Genomic DNA, 15,378 nt, shown 5'->3' with positions numbered 1-15,378 from the left:
TTATTAAACACACTAGGAAGGCAAGTACCCATGATAGGAGCTCTTACCTATTGTATATCTTCTGTAATCCTTAGGAACCGAGGATATTCCAAGTCTTTTGTAGTTCCAATATTTAGAAAAGGAGAGAAGAATTATACTCAAAAAATCCTGTGTATCAGTTAGCCTGAGTTGGTTCGTACAGAAAATGAGACCTAGTGTGACCGATTCTCTGGCATCAGTCCCCAGTTCAGCCTATCTAATTTTTTGAAGTCTGTAGCTGAAAGTTCTGTGAGACCAATAGATTTCTCTTAACACTTACTGCTTACCAAGACAAGCAGAAATCCAGGTCTGAATGTGTATGCATGGGAGAGGTAATAGGGATGTTGGATTTTTCAAAGAGAAACAAATTTCTTACTGTCCCTTTTTGAACAAAGGTGCTTAGCTGAACAAGTGAATCTTCATCTGCATTTCTAAGGAAAAATAAAAATTTGAATTAATGGTAAAACAGGAAAAAGGATTACCCTAAGCAAGCAACAGCCTGGAATGCCTTGTCCATAATTTAAGCAGTTTATTTTCCTCACCAGAGATTTTGACCTAATGACAAATTCTGTATTCAGGATGTGCATATTGTTAATACTCAATTCTAAAGTAGCTTCAAGACAGAAACAGCTTTGTGGTGGCCAAGAATGTTCAGATTGCTTTGGTTAATGTGATGAAGAGATACAAAGCAGTCAAAGAGTAAGAGCGTCTCCATTTAACATAAACCAAGAAATTTTTTATGAGGTGATAGGTGTTAGAAGTGCTGAAAAAGTATATTGTTTCACAGAAAGGAATGGACATGTTTGAAGTCTGTACTCCATAAACATTAAAGAAATGCTTTATGAATGCAATGCAAAACAGGAAAAAGCAGGAAATGCATATTTTGTATCTATAGTGCATGGCTTCAGAAGCCTTTTATGTTAAGGATTATGTCAAATCTGGTAGTTGTTTTTAGTGACCTGGGTTTTTTTTCTACTTTCTACCCCTTTCCTTTTCTTTTTATTTTTCTTTATTTTGATCCCTTGACTTAGTATCTATGAGTGAAAGTGACTGATGAGTTTATAACTGGTGCTTTCATGTCAGACATAATCAGTAAATTAAGCATGTTATTGGAAGCTTCTTTGGTTTTGCAAAGAAAAACTATCCTTTTTTTTTCTTGACAGGCACATGCAAAAGAGTAGTACATTACTGTCAGCCATCTAACTAATTATATTAATTAATTGCTGGTGATTGGTGAAACAATAGGTTATGAGTAAGATAAAATAGTGTTGCAGAATTACCTAAATCATAATAAAGAGGTAGTACGAAAACACACTTCCAACATAGTCATATGCAGTGTAGTACAATGTGAATCAAAAATACAAACAGTGTTCTATCATTTATGTTTCAAAATATTTGAAAAAATGGTGAGGATATCAGAGGTAGCTTTCTCATCACAGACCCCCAACATAATTATGAAAAGAAAAAGGCAAATTATTTTGTTAATTCCTTGAAAAGACAGATATGGAACTGATCTTATCTTTGTAAATGGCACTGTCAAAATCACAGTGAAATTGTCTTGTATTTCTATTTACTTTTAAAGAAAACTCAGAAATGTCATGGTTGAAAATAAAGCACACCCCAGTGGCATGGAAGCCCTGAAACAAGTCTAAAAAGAGAGAGCAGGAGAATATGTTACCTAAATAAACCCATGGGAAAGATAACCATCAAAAACATGATCATTTCCAAGAGCATGAAGTTGGAATTTAGACAACTATGCTTTAAAATAAAATCTTTTTATCTATTTTGGTTACTCTTAATCTCTGTTCTTGCCACTGTCTGGTTTTGATGCTTCATATAGTGTTATATCTCCAGCGACTCCTGGTCTACTATTGGCAAACAGGATTCAGAAACTTCCACTGTTCCTGTATTTTTGAAGAACTAGAGCTACTTACCTTTTTACCAGCACAAAGGTTGTCTTGATGCTGAGTTTAATCTTAAAGCTTTGGTGTTTGTTTTTGTGTAGTAAAGCAGTAGGAAACATAACTCTTGTTTAACGCTCATCAGGCAATGATGCAGTGAAGTGAACAGTCTGGAAACTTCAATCTAGGCATTCAAACTACAGTTCTGCTCTTAATCTACTACATTATCACCTCTTCCCACTGCAAATGATTTTCTATAATGTCTGCCAAGAAAGTATTGATAATTAACTCTAACCATATGCTCTCACCTACTGTTAATAGTTGTGATATATGTTCAAGTCATACCAGTCCATACTGTGTCTCCTTTGAGAGATGTTTTGGGACTTTTCGAAGACTGCATGTCACTATCAGAGTAATTAGGTGTTCTCATTCATCCTTTGAAGTAGAAACGTTTTGCTCATTAGTTGATTATCTTACTTCTAAGCACACATGTACTCAAGCTCTCATTTCTTCATTTGCACCTCTGTAAGAATCAGATATATTTTAGGTCTGCTTAGCATTGCCTTTGCCTGTGTCTAGGAAGATAGTTAAATATTAGAACAACTTTTTAACACTGGTGTGCATCTGTTAGAAGATTTGCATGTTCACTAGCTAGAATTTGACTCTCCTCTTGCAAGTCTGACTTGACCTTCAGAAATTATTCTTTCTCTACCTAGATAAAATAATTAAATTTCTCTAATAAAAGTAAAGTAACTTCAGTGTGTAAGATAGGAAGCCTGAGTGAAAAATAACCCAAAACTCAATGTTTTGCTGAATTTTCTGGACAGTAGAGACCTAAAAGCTCAAATTACCTTTGGTAGAGGAGGAATTTGAACCTAACCCCCTATTTTTTTCTAATTACTTGACTAGTAATGGAAGAGAGGCCATAATTTCATTTGAAGGGGCTGGCCTGGATCACTCATTTTAATCAAGGCTATTGTTGCCTATGGGTGAATTCTTTTATTAGATTTTTCTAACTAGACAGATCAGACTGTTGTCTGCTTACTATATTGTTTTTATGTGTGCTTGAGTGTGTCCTTCTCTTTCGTGAACTAACTGTGACAACTGAGGCAATGAGAACACTTTCTGTAGTAAGCATTTAAAATTCCAGTATTCAAACATCCCTGTCTCTCTTGTGTAACTCTTAACCTTGCTTTCCTGCCAATAAAACTGCACAATTTCATTTCCAGGAAACAACAACAATTAAGTCTGGAGGTCTGGTAGAATCTAACAAGGTGAAGCTGAAAGACCATAGGTGACAGGTGAACAGATTAAACACTCCGGTTTCTGGAGCAAATGAAATGTCGTATGCAATGTGTCACACGACAGGATATTCTGAAAGGTTTTGTTCTCTGTCTTGGAACACAATAACAGGATATTATAAAAAAATAACAAGCACCACTACTGCGTTGCAAAATATGAATTTTTTAGAAAAGTACTGAGCCAAATAAATTTGATTTAAAAATGGATAGATAAAATACTTGTGGGATATTCTGCACTTTGTACTGAAGCAAGTCTCTTTTAGAACTGTCAGGGTCCTGAGTACACCAACAGGCTTGAAAGTGTAACCAAAGAGCTGCTACCTTGCCTTCTATAAAACTTGTATAGAAATACTAAACACCATAAGAGCTCACTCTTTTAAAATTAATTTTTTAATGATGGGTTTAATCAGGAGTTTGTGATGATTTACTTGAAAACAACATTGAATATTTTATAACTGCACTGTAGATTTAGGAAGACCTGAAATGGTGAAAGGATAGAATGGGACAAAAAAGAAAAATGTAGAATGGTCCTTACTTAAAGGAAGAAAAATAACTGAAAGTGCGAAAGACTTCTTAGGAGGCAGGAGACTTAATGTAGACAGATTTACATTCATGAAAACAAAACTAACTTCTAGGAAAACCCTGCCATGGGGCAGTATTTTCAATCACTGAATCTTCTAGTAAATCTCAATTTACTCTAGTCTTACTTGCTACAATGTCACAGAAAAATAATGAAGCCCCTCTGTAGACTGATTATTGTTACACCTCATGCCTCCAGCCATTTAAATTCTTTAATCCAATTAGTTTTGTGTTTGGGTTTTTTAAAAAAATTACTACTATTTTTTTGTGAACATGAAGGCACTTAAATTACAAAAAATGAGATGTTCTCATTTTATTTCAGAAAACTTCTCATTCTGAGTTTCTGATGAAGCTGTAATTCCTAGATTTATTGCTACATAATTGAAATCCATTTATAAATTGCCATTACAAACTCCTTTATGAAATTTTCTCTACTAGATACAATTCACAATACCTTTTGAATAGGTTCTAAATGTAAAATAAAATGTTGTCAAAAATCTGAAGAGCATTTTCACCCCAGATTTTCAGAAAAAACACTGGAGAGTGATAAATTTGATTATGTTTTCTTTGATATATTTGGTACCTATTATTTAAGTTTCATACTGTTTCTATATTTGCCCAGAACTGTCATTGTATTAAATAAACAATCAAAACCTGAGAGAGCACTCATGTTTTCGAAGTGGATCTGTGCAATGATTTAATTTAAAGTATTTTCTCAAATACATTAAAACTAAGCTTTTAATAAATCTTTTGGGTATAAAATAATCAAACTAACTTATCCATTTTACCATCAAGTTTTCATGTTGCTTTGCATTACAAATTAATGGTGTCTTTCATTCTAAGTTACAGAATTGATTCTTTGATAACTGATGTTCTTAAATTTGTTTGTCTAATTTTACTTTTAAAACACGGACAAAGGAGGAGATGAGGTGATAATTCCATTTTTCTCAAAGCTCCAACACATCAAAATGTGAAACAACTGAAATGCAGGACAAATTGAAGTAATTGTCCAAGTGGCATTCTGCAAAATGTTGGTTATAAACCTCATTATTAAAATATTTCAATGGCAAAAGCTTGAGCTGTAGCTTTTTCCCATTAGTTAACTGTTTGCCCAAAAAATACTCAAATACAATTTTACTTTATTAGCTTATTTTTGAACTTATCACATACATTAAAAATACCTGTGCAGAGAGTTACAGATTCAGAAAACCAAATTTCTCCCTCACTTCCTAAAGCAGAGATGCTAAATGGTGATTCAAAAGTTATAATGATGTTGACACAATTACAAAAACTATTCTCTTTCATCTTAAACAAACTTCTTAGGCAAAGAATTTCAAAGTACTAAATATGAATTATTTATAGTTTTTTATTTACAACATCTCCACAATCAGAAATACTCCTACTGTTTTCTTTCATTTGAGGTCAGGAACTTGAAGGGGAAGATGTTGCTTCCTTGTAAGCCACCAAACATGAAAATTGGAACAGCTTCTCCACTGTAGACTGGGGCAGGCAGGGACATAAAAGCAGTCCTTTGGGATCCTGAAGCTAGAGTCAGACTTGAGTTCAAAGTGTGTTGGCCCATCTGATGTGAAGAGCATGTTCAAAGTCAAGTCTTTGAGATGTTGGAAAGGAATAAATTTTGTTATATACACTTCAAGGACTACTGTTTCAACCCAAGGGTCTGGGCCATTCTTGTATGAATGTAAGAGATACTGTCTCTATTTTTTCTCCTTGCAAAAGTAGCCTGGTATTTAATTTATCTTACACTACAGTGTTGTTTTTTCTGTTGGTAGGCCTATTCTGTTCTAATTTGGGTATGTGTTTCAGTAAAACAAGTTGCATTAAAGGCTTTTATTTTGCTGCCTTTTTTTTTTTTTTTACGTATTAGATGCTACAGAAGAGATACTATGGAATAATTTAAAAAACAAAGCAAAACAAAAGAATAAAACAACAATAAAGACACATTTTTCACTGAAATTATGAACCTGCCACTAGAAAATGTAATAAAATAAAAATCTTACTTTTGCTCGCTCTCTTTTTTTCAAATCCACTATGTTCAGAGAGTTTATTATTTTTATTTTTCTTGTCAAACATATTAATTTATAAATGTGAAAATTGTTTGTCCGTTAATGGACTAGCAACACCGCATTCACTGCATTTTAATTTAAAATGTTAATGAATGGCACATCTTCCATTCTTTTCTCCTAATAATTCATTTAATGTATTATCAGAATCTCAAGAATGAGAGAAGAGGAGAAGATTCATGCATAATTTGCTTTTCATTAGCAATATTCAAAACTTACCAAACTTCTTTCTTGTAAACTCTAATTTGCATAATTTTTTTTATGTTCTGCTGCCCTAGACCTGTGTTAAAACTATTCAAAAATTTTTATATTTCTTGCCTCATAAGGAAACACTGATGACTTTCTTAGTGAACTGGCTGTTCCCTTGCTATTATTGTGGTGTTACCCCCTAAAATGGTGAAAAATTCTTACTGGGAAATATCAGAGACAGCATGAACTATGACTTAGAGGATACTATAGTAAGAATGGCATAAAAGTCAAGGTACAAATACAATGATAGTCAAAGAATGTTGTAATTCTTGCTCGAGGTTTCTATCAAAGAAATCTGACTGTGAAAAAAACAACCAAAATATAGGATCATATTTCCTTCAGATTACAAGATATAGTAAAAGTTGGATGGGTAGCTTTTACTTTACACTGAATGTATGAATTTACATTGTAAGAACATAGAAAACAATTACAGAAATTCTTTCATGAAAGAATACCAATACATGTACCTGTGTGTACACTAACAACACTCTCTGTGCCTCGCTAACCTACCTATGAAAATTTCATGATAATCAGAAAAACTTACTAGTGATTGAAATATTTTCAAATTTCGCTTTCCAAATTAGATTAAAATTTTAAAACTGAAGTAAAAAAAAGATTAGGAGAAGGGAGTTATGGTTATAATGCAATGGATTGGCAAATTGCTCTATCAGGAACATTTTTTGACAGAAAAGTTTAATTTATTTTTAACATTTTAACTGGCCTTGTATGTCAAAGAGAAGTAAAGGATGTCCAGTCTTGTCTTGAGTTCTACTTTTGATATTTAGGTAATAAGTTCATAAGCCATTTAAGCAAACAACATCTTCAGAATGACTATGGTGCACATACAGAGCTCCTTGGCAAAACAAATTGAAAGGTTTGCTGGAGGTTCAGAAAAACTGAGGGATTTATGGATTCATTCTTAGTCTCATAATAGATGATTTCTTAAATAATCTGGCCAATAGAATATAGAGTTCAGAACTAAATTCAAATGATGTCAAACTTTAGGACAGTTCATATGAGCTGAAATAGAAGGTTAGAAATCCATAACCTTAAAAAAAAATATAAAAAAACCCCAGAGATAAATATTAAAGAAAACAAATAACCAAACTCCCTTATTTCATTTAAGAGAGAGTCACAATATGAAAGGAGGAATGTTAAACTGTACTCAGACCACAAAGTAAATTAACAACTACGTAGGAGTTCTGTAGAAAGTTTTCTGAGGGTTTTGAAGTGATCATAAGCTAAGCATGAATCAGAACCACTATAATGTTTAAAAAGTAGTACACCTCATATTTTATTGCATGAATAGGAGGTTAGGCTGCAGTATGTATAACATTATCCTTCTGCTGTATTCAACATCAGTAAAGTTTCTCCTGGAGTAATATCACATTATTTAGTGACAAAGTTCAGAATGATGGGGACAGATATGGAGAGATTTGTGAAGGAGAAAGGGAAAACTGAACTGATCACTTTTTTAGTAAATTTTTGCCAAGCAAAATGAAGTAGAGTTTTTTTCTTTTTTTTCATTTTTTGTGATGTATACAACAAGAAAGAAATGGATGTAAATTGCAGCCAAGATGTCAGGTTAGACACTAGAGAAATTTTTCTATCACTAAGGAGAGTAAGAAATGTAATAGATTGCCAGGGGAGGCTGTGGATTCTCTGTCATTAAAGCTCTTTACAACAGATGGTGAGTGTATGGCAGAAGTGATGAGCGATGCCTAATTCTGTCTTGGGACAGAATAGATTAAATAACACCTTAAGATTTTCTCAGCTTCCCCTGCCCTCTTTTTCTTCTCAGGTCTAAAATACTTTACAGTACATTAAAATTTCTTACCCACTTTGATTACTGAAACTATGTTCCATATGGAGAGAAGGAAGGTACAATCTCTGCTACTTGTCAGTATCCCCTTGCCATAAAGCATTCTTCTCTCCCTGAAGACAATAAATCAGGCATTTATTTTCCCCAAAGATATTGGATATACTAAGGGATGCAGGTGTGACTACGTCAGGCCAACTAACATTTCTCTGTCACACAGCTATTGGCACATTGAGCCCATGAAAGGGAAGAACACACAATTTGACTTTTGAAAGCATGACTTAAGTAAGCTTTTAAAAGTCTGTGTTGTTTCAGAAAGTGTATCAGTATTATACTCCAGCATAAAGTGTTTATAGGTACTGGAGTTACTTGAACTGACCCTTAAAGGTGTATATTTGTCTGTCTTTTTTTCCCAGGAGTTGTTTTCTGTCATATTCTTATTAAGTCAAACAAAGCACAAAAGAACAAGTCTCCAAATTTCAAATTTCAAATTTCAAATTGCAATGTATTAATATCCTAGTACTTCACCGTTCACTTTTTCGGTAGGCAGAGAAAAACATAAATTGTGAGGAAAATAAGGAAAATAGGAAAAGGAATGTTGTAGGTAAAGTTCATTGTAGCTACTGGTAAGCAAACACAGGAATTGGACTAAGCTTTCTCATGATTGGAAAGTCTCAATAGGCTGTGTGTGTGCGAGTACTACAACCATTTTCTTTTTGAAGTTTTACTTTTCATAAATAATTAATATTTCACTCAAAATTATTCAAATTAGATATAAAGAAGTTTTTCTCTTCTTTTTTTTTTTTCTCTGTACTTCATAGTTTTTCTTCTTTTACTACCAATAAAGCATTTTACTAATGGTTTAGTATTTTTGAATTCTAAATTTTCTTAAAGTAATCAATAGAAACACAAAATATGCTATTTAGTTTTCAGGATAAAGAACATCATGTATAATTGGCTCTACATAATCAGAAGCCCACAATGTAATTCCACTGGGAAAAAAAATGCTACTTGTTTTAAATAGCAAGGAAAAGTTTTTCTCCAGAGTTTTTTTGTCATGTAAGGGCAAATGTATCCATTCTCTTACTACAGACAGTCTTTAATACTGTTTTATGTGTAAATTTCAATTTAATGTTCTACATACAACCACAGATGCAATAATGTCATATGGATCATGATTAACAAGTCATGTAAAAACACTACTGATGCCTTTAGGTCATCCAGTTTTTTGATTTTTCTAATTTTTATAAACTTTATAAGTAGTTATATAGTAGAATTGGATTTCGAAAGCAGCAGCCCTTATTCCTTTACCCTTTAGCACAGCGGTTTACACATTCCGTGGACCCCATATCAATATCCCCTGAATTCCATTAGAAAATGTTTAGTCTCTTGTCAAAGTAGGCCCATTTTGTTCAGAAAACACTTGTACCTTGGCCTGAACTGCAAGAGTACAGTCAAGAACTGGGTGAACATGTGCCCCCTGTACCCCGAAGAAAATGAAGATGATGAAGAGGTGGTCCCGAAAAACCCCCAGCCCCAACTTCCAGGGAGTGGAATGGGGGTGGATCAGGGCAAAAGCCACAGGGTGGAAACATCTGGGATTGGACAGACAGTATTATAAATTGTAACAACTGTACACAGGGGAGGCGCACATCTTGTTATTTCATTAAATTCTTTTCTTATCTCATCTCTAATTAAATTACTTTGGAGTTTTTTTCCTCAGCTCCTTTAGAGACATCTTCTGCTGTCCTGCCTTCCCCTTCATTGGCTTCTTCTTTCTGTCCAGAAATTCAGCGAGTGTATAGGCATTTCCTATAACACTTAAAATAATCTGTTTCTAAAATATTATTACTTATTTTATTTAAAGTTAAAATCTAATCAGAGTGTGGGAAGATCACTGGGGGTAAAAAGATAATGGTACAGAAGTTATAGGGGAAAATACATTTACTACTCCCTGCATAGAGCATATCCAACCTCCCACACAAAATGCAATCAAAGGGCATCTAAACAGAGGGTGGAGAAAAGTGGAGACACTTTTAGGCTCTGTGGAAACCGTCACAAAGGAATGTATTCTGTGGTACCTTCTAAGGCATACAGCAGTTGAAAACCAAGGGAGATAAAGGAACATATCCTGCTGTTGAATCAACAACTATGACAAAATCACTCTCCTTGGACTGATGCATGTCCCCATCCCAAGGTTACCTCAGGTAATATCTTGAGATACCTGCCCCAAGGTACGACCACCCCTCACTGAGTAAGATGTATGATTAAAGTCACACAAGCTCCACCTAAATGTAAATAGCATAAAAGTGAATTAGAAATAGGGAGAAGTTGGGGAAGACTCCAGTGTAACTTCTTGGATCAGACCATGAGCTGAACCTGTCTTCTCAGATCCTCAATAGGGACTTACCTATTGGGTAAATAACTGTGTTCTCTGAGAGCTGAACGATTATCTCAAACTAGCTTTTATTGGGTTTTAGAGCTCTGAATATGTTTTTGCAGTCAGATACTATCAACATCAATTCTCAAACCTTAACCTGTCACAATTTTATTACTAAAAAGTTTTATTCCGTAAAATGTTAATATAAGTCCTTCAAGGATGCTGTCAGTGACCAGCAATGGCATGTGACCCTGAACAAGTCAGTCAAACCACCCTCCAATCCAGTGAACTGCTCAGTGAAGGGTCCTCATAACAGGACACTGACAGCCTGGTCAGGTACAACGGTCCCAGCTTTCCTGGGACACTGACAGACTAATCAAACAAAGAATTTGAGTAAATCTCTCCTTTTCACTTGTCACAGAGCCTAACAGAATAAAATATCAGAAAATTAAGAAGTAGAAAATGCAAATGACAGAGTATTTGTGTATACATTTTTGTTGTTATAAAAAGGAAGTGTAATCTTTCTCCATAACATTAAAAATTGTAGTTTCAAATACTGGCATCTAATTGCCACTGTTACAGAGATCAGTCTGAAGAATATCATACTTATGCTATGAAACAGGTTGTATTTGCATCAAACAACCTTACTTATGAAAGTCCCATCACAAGAGTAAGAAAACAAATGATCCATATCTGTAACAAATAATAAGTAAGAATATCTCTTTATAGATAGGGCATTAATCAAGTGACTAATTATCCAAATGAAATACATATCTATGGTTATAAGCACTGAGGGCAGAACACAGTGTGGAAGAGATTAGAAATTGAGGTATGGCAAATTATATGAGACTTGCCAATCCACTTGTTGGTAGACAAGGAAAGATGAAAAGCCATTTATTGTGTCAGGTGTTAGATACAGGTTTCTGCCATGGGAGTCTTCCCAGCCCTTCCTGAAATATATGCAGTGGTGGGAAACATGTTTTTTTGCTGCGGCCTACCTACTCCTCCTGTGATTTCTATGTTGGCCTTTTGGGCTCTCTGACAGGAATTTTTAGTCCTTAGGATCTTGGCAAACTGTTCTCACAATTTTATTTTAAGTTTTAATCAGCCTTGTTTTAATATCAGGTACTGGAAAATGTAGTTGCTTTCCTAGAATTTGACACTTGTACAAGTATTTATCCTTATCTACCTTAAGCTTGTTTGCACTTTCATTGTATCTGTACTACAGTGCAGCTACAATTTCATTGTAGCTACACTGCAATTATCAGTCCAAATACACAGAAGACTACAAATTTCCAAGGTTCTAATTACAGCAGTGAAATCGCAGCGATCGAGCTTTCTTCAGTTCATGTAAGCACTTTCTATTGGTCCTGACAGGCCCGTGTGAAATGTACCCTGAGAAATCCCAGACTGCTGAATTTCCCAGGTTTGATCTTTTATAGTCACAGATACAGCACAGAGACAAACCTGTCTAACTCTTCACTGCAACATACCTTATCCACGACGTTACGTTAAATTAACCATACTTGTAACTAAATCATTTTCCAAAGATTTAGTACTACAGTGAGTCCACAGGGAACTAGTGTTATGTTTGTCTCCAGTCTTTCCTTTTGTAATCTAGACAAGTCAATATCCCTGGATAGGCTAGAGGAAGTTTTATATTAAAGTATCAAGAAGGAAGAAGACAACCTATGTACATCATAAAAAGTGCAATGCCATCCGGTTTCCTGAGCAGGTGTAATTTTTCCACTGGCAAGTCTCAGTAAAGGAATTTTCAGAAGTTTACAGGACTTTTTGAGTGCGTCTACTTTCACAGAATCGTGGAATGATAGAATGGTTTGAGTTGGAAGGGACCATAAAGATAGTTCCAATTCCTCTGTTACGGACAGGGATGCATTCCACTAGGTCAGGTTGCTTCAAGTCCCATGCAGTCTGGCCTTGAACACTTCCAGGAATGGGGCATCCACAACTTTTCTGAGCAGCCTGTTCCAGTATCTCACCACCCTCACACTCTCACCACCTTAAATCTACACACTTTGCTTTTAAAGCTGCTATGCCTTGTTCTATCTCTAAATTATTCAAATCAACATGTAACGAGTAAAGAAAAATTTGAGCTAATTGCTTTGGATCAGATCCTCAGCTGGTTTAGAGTCATTAGGCTATTTAAGTAAATAGGACTAAGACAATTTGCATAAGGTAAAACATTTGCACTCCGATGAAAAAAACCCTATGTGTGTCAGGTCAAAAAGAGCTTACAGACAGATGATGATTCTGGATACTTGTGTATTGCTTACATGCAGGTACTGCAGTAAAGAAGCTTAGCTGCAATGTATGGAGTTGCACTCTGCTGAAGGCAGTCTGCATAACATCCTGCCCCATGACAAGCACTGGTATTTGGGAGAGCAGTTCAAAACACAGGATCCTTGAACAAAGAGGACATTAGTTTTCTTCTCTGGGTTACTACATCACACTTTCCCCGTTACTTGATTTCAGTGGAGGCCCATGACAGCACAACACCCTTAGTCATACTCTGGTTGCAGACACCTTTGTATATTTTATTTATCTAATGTACTCTGTTTAATATACTAAGAAAGAAGAGAGAACTGAAGAAAGAATGGTTTTGCCTTATTTTCCCAAGAAAGTAAAGGAGCAGAGGAATGAGCTGGAGAGCTGCTATAACAGAACAGAAGAATTATCCTCAGCTTGGAGAAGAGAGAACAGGTCAGGGAGTATGAGTGTTTCTTTTAGGTAGAGAAGCAGGAGTATATCTATTGAGAGAAAACTAAACTGAAACTGGAGTATTTTAGCAATCTCTGCCTGAAACCATCAGTGTATGCTAATTAATGCTTAGTCAGCAATAGTATGGGAACATTTTGGCAAACTTCATTAGACAGGAAACTAAAAAAATACTGTAAATACCTTTCCTCATAGATGGTGCAGACAGCTATATGCATAAAGATATACATGCATCAATATTTATAAGTATGTGTACATATTTGGCATTTTGGAGTTGTTTCTGTTGAATATTTACAAACAGTCAGATTCAACATATTCAACAGCTGCTAAATTGCTTGTAGAATAGACACAGTTACAAACAATTTCGAAAAAATTGAGATCAGATTTCTTTCTGTACAAAACATTACTGCGATTATTTAATAAAAATAGACTTTTTCAGTACAACGTACAGATGTTCTTTGAACATGGGTTTACTAATTATGGATATAAAATCTAACCTTTTTGTGATCTAACCCCAGCCAGCAGCTAAGCCCCATGCAACCACTTATTCACTCTCCCTCACTGGGACAGGGGTGGGATGAGGAGTGGAAAAACCCTTGAGGCTGTGTCAGCACTGCTCAGCAACAACAAAAACCTCCTTGCATTACCAACACTGGTTTCATCACAAATTCAAAATGTAGCCCCATACCAGCTACTATGAACAAAGATAACTATACCCCAGTCAAAACCAATACAAACCCTGTGAATAATTTGTTTGGAAACTAATAGTATAGAAGAATTTCTGGTATGTGAAATACAACTTAAATAGTATTCATTCTGTTAGATAATATTCTTACGATGCTTTAAAATGGAAACCTCTTGATTTCATATGCTAAAGTTCAACATAAATTTAACCAACAATAGCATATATCTTTCCTGTTTCATTACTCTGAACCTCTAAATTTCAATACTGGACTGTCATGTTCCACCTCCTGAATTTAAAAGCGAAATATTTCTACAGAGATAGAAACTAAGAAAATTATCCACATTACTCTCTGGCTGATAGCTCTGCCACCCTTTGAAACAGCTGAATTCCCAGTGTGCCAGTTGTCACTCTGCAACAGAAGCATTTATTTCTGTACTCAGGCTGTAGCACATTTTAATGATTCTGAAATACAAGAAGACATGCAAAACTGATTTTGTATTCCATGCCCTTAAGCAAGCCTATTATCCATGTTGTGAAAACAGCGAGTTAGCATTTTTGTTGTAATTATTTGAGCTGATAATGTATTATGTTTCTACTCAGAGGCATTTTCTTCCAGAGTGGTTCATACAACTACTAGCTGAGAAAGGGCAAAGCAACACTCCAAAGGAATCTGCCTTAAGATAGTCGTCTGCAAGTTTCCTTTGTCAAAGTTGACATGCTTTATCATTGAAAAAAACCCACAATGTACCTATTGTATGTCTCAGATAAGAGTGATTCGGGACTGTCTATGAAAGAATGCATGTTCAACACTAATTATTATAATAATTCTTAAAATACGTATGTTTACGTTGAGCACAACTGTGATACTAGTGTCATCCAGAGATTTAAAAGATTTAATTAACCAGTAGGTTTTCTACAGTAAGGACCACTGCTTCAGTAATCCACATTTCCAAACAAAGGTATTTTAATGAAATAAAAAAGAAATCCATGAGTGTCACTTTCATAAAGAAATGTTTCTGCAACTGTTAGTAAGAGGTGAAGACTATTGCAAAGCTCCTATATACTTTTTCATTTAGGTAAATTGTAAGACTTTTATCCTACTTTTTCTTCATATTGGTCTAAGTGCAGAAAAGTGCAGAGAGTTCAGCAGTGGAGCTGAAAAATGCTGGAAAAGTGCAACTGCTGCACTGCTGAGTGAAATGTGCTGCAATCCCAATATATGAGATTATTGTAGCAAATGCTCCATATTTGGACCTGGAGCACAGGGGTGGGGACGTGGTTTCCTTTCTCCTCCAAGGATGAGGAGGGGTTGCTCACTCTGCAGAAAGAAAAAGATGCCATTGTGGTCATTAGAGAAGGGTAAAAGAACTTGACCAGATAGGTCCACATAAAGAACTGCCCCAGCTCTATAGCTGGCAGAGCAGGACTGGACAATCTGGTGGTTGCTGCAGAGCCCAGGCAGCTGCACCATGTTACAAGCCACTTCATTCAAACAATGAATGAAGGAAGAAGTGACAGCTGAATTGCTACAATGGCAGACCCACAGGGATAGGTATAACTGAGGGTGAAAAGCAGCAGTTTCTAGCACTAGCAGGGGATGCTGCCATATAGGGACTAACTTAATGT

The sequence above is a fragment of the Pipra filicauda genome, unplaced genomic scaffold (assembly GCF_003945595.2).
Source record: "Pipra filicauda isolate LSUMZ 115617 unplaced genomic scaffold, ASM394559v2 scaffold39_size4671491_pilon, whole genome shotgun sequence".
Lineage (NCBI taxonomy): Eukaryota > Metazoa > Chordata > Aves > Passeriformes > Pipridae > Pipra > Pipra filicauda.
The sequence above is the reverse complement of the archived record's forward strand: the minus strand, read 5'-3'. Positions refer to the sequence as shown.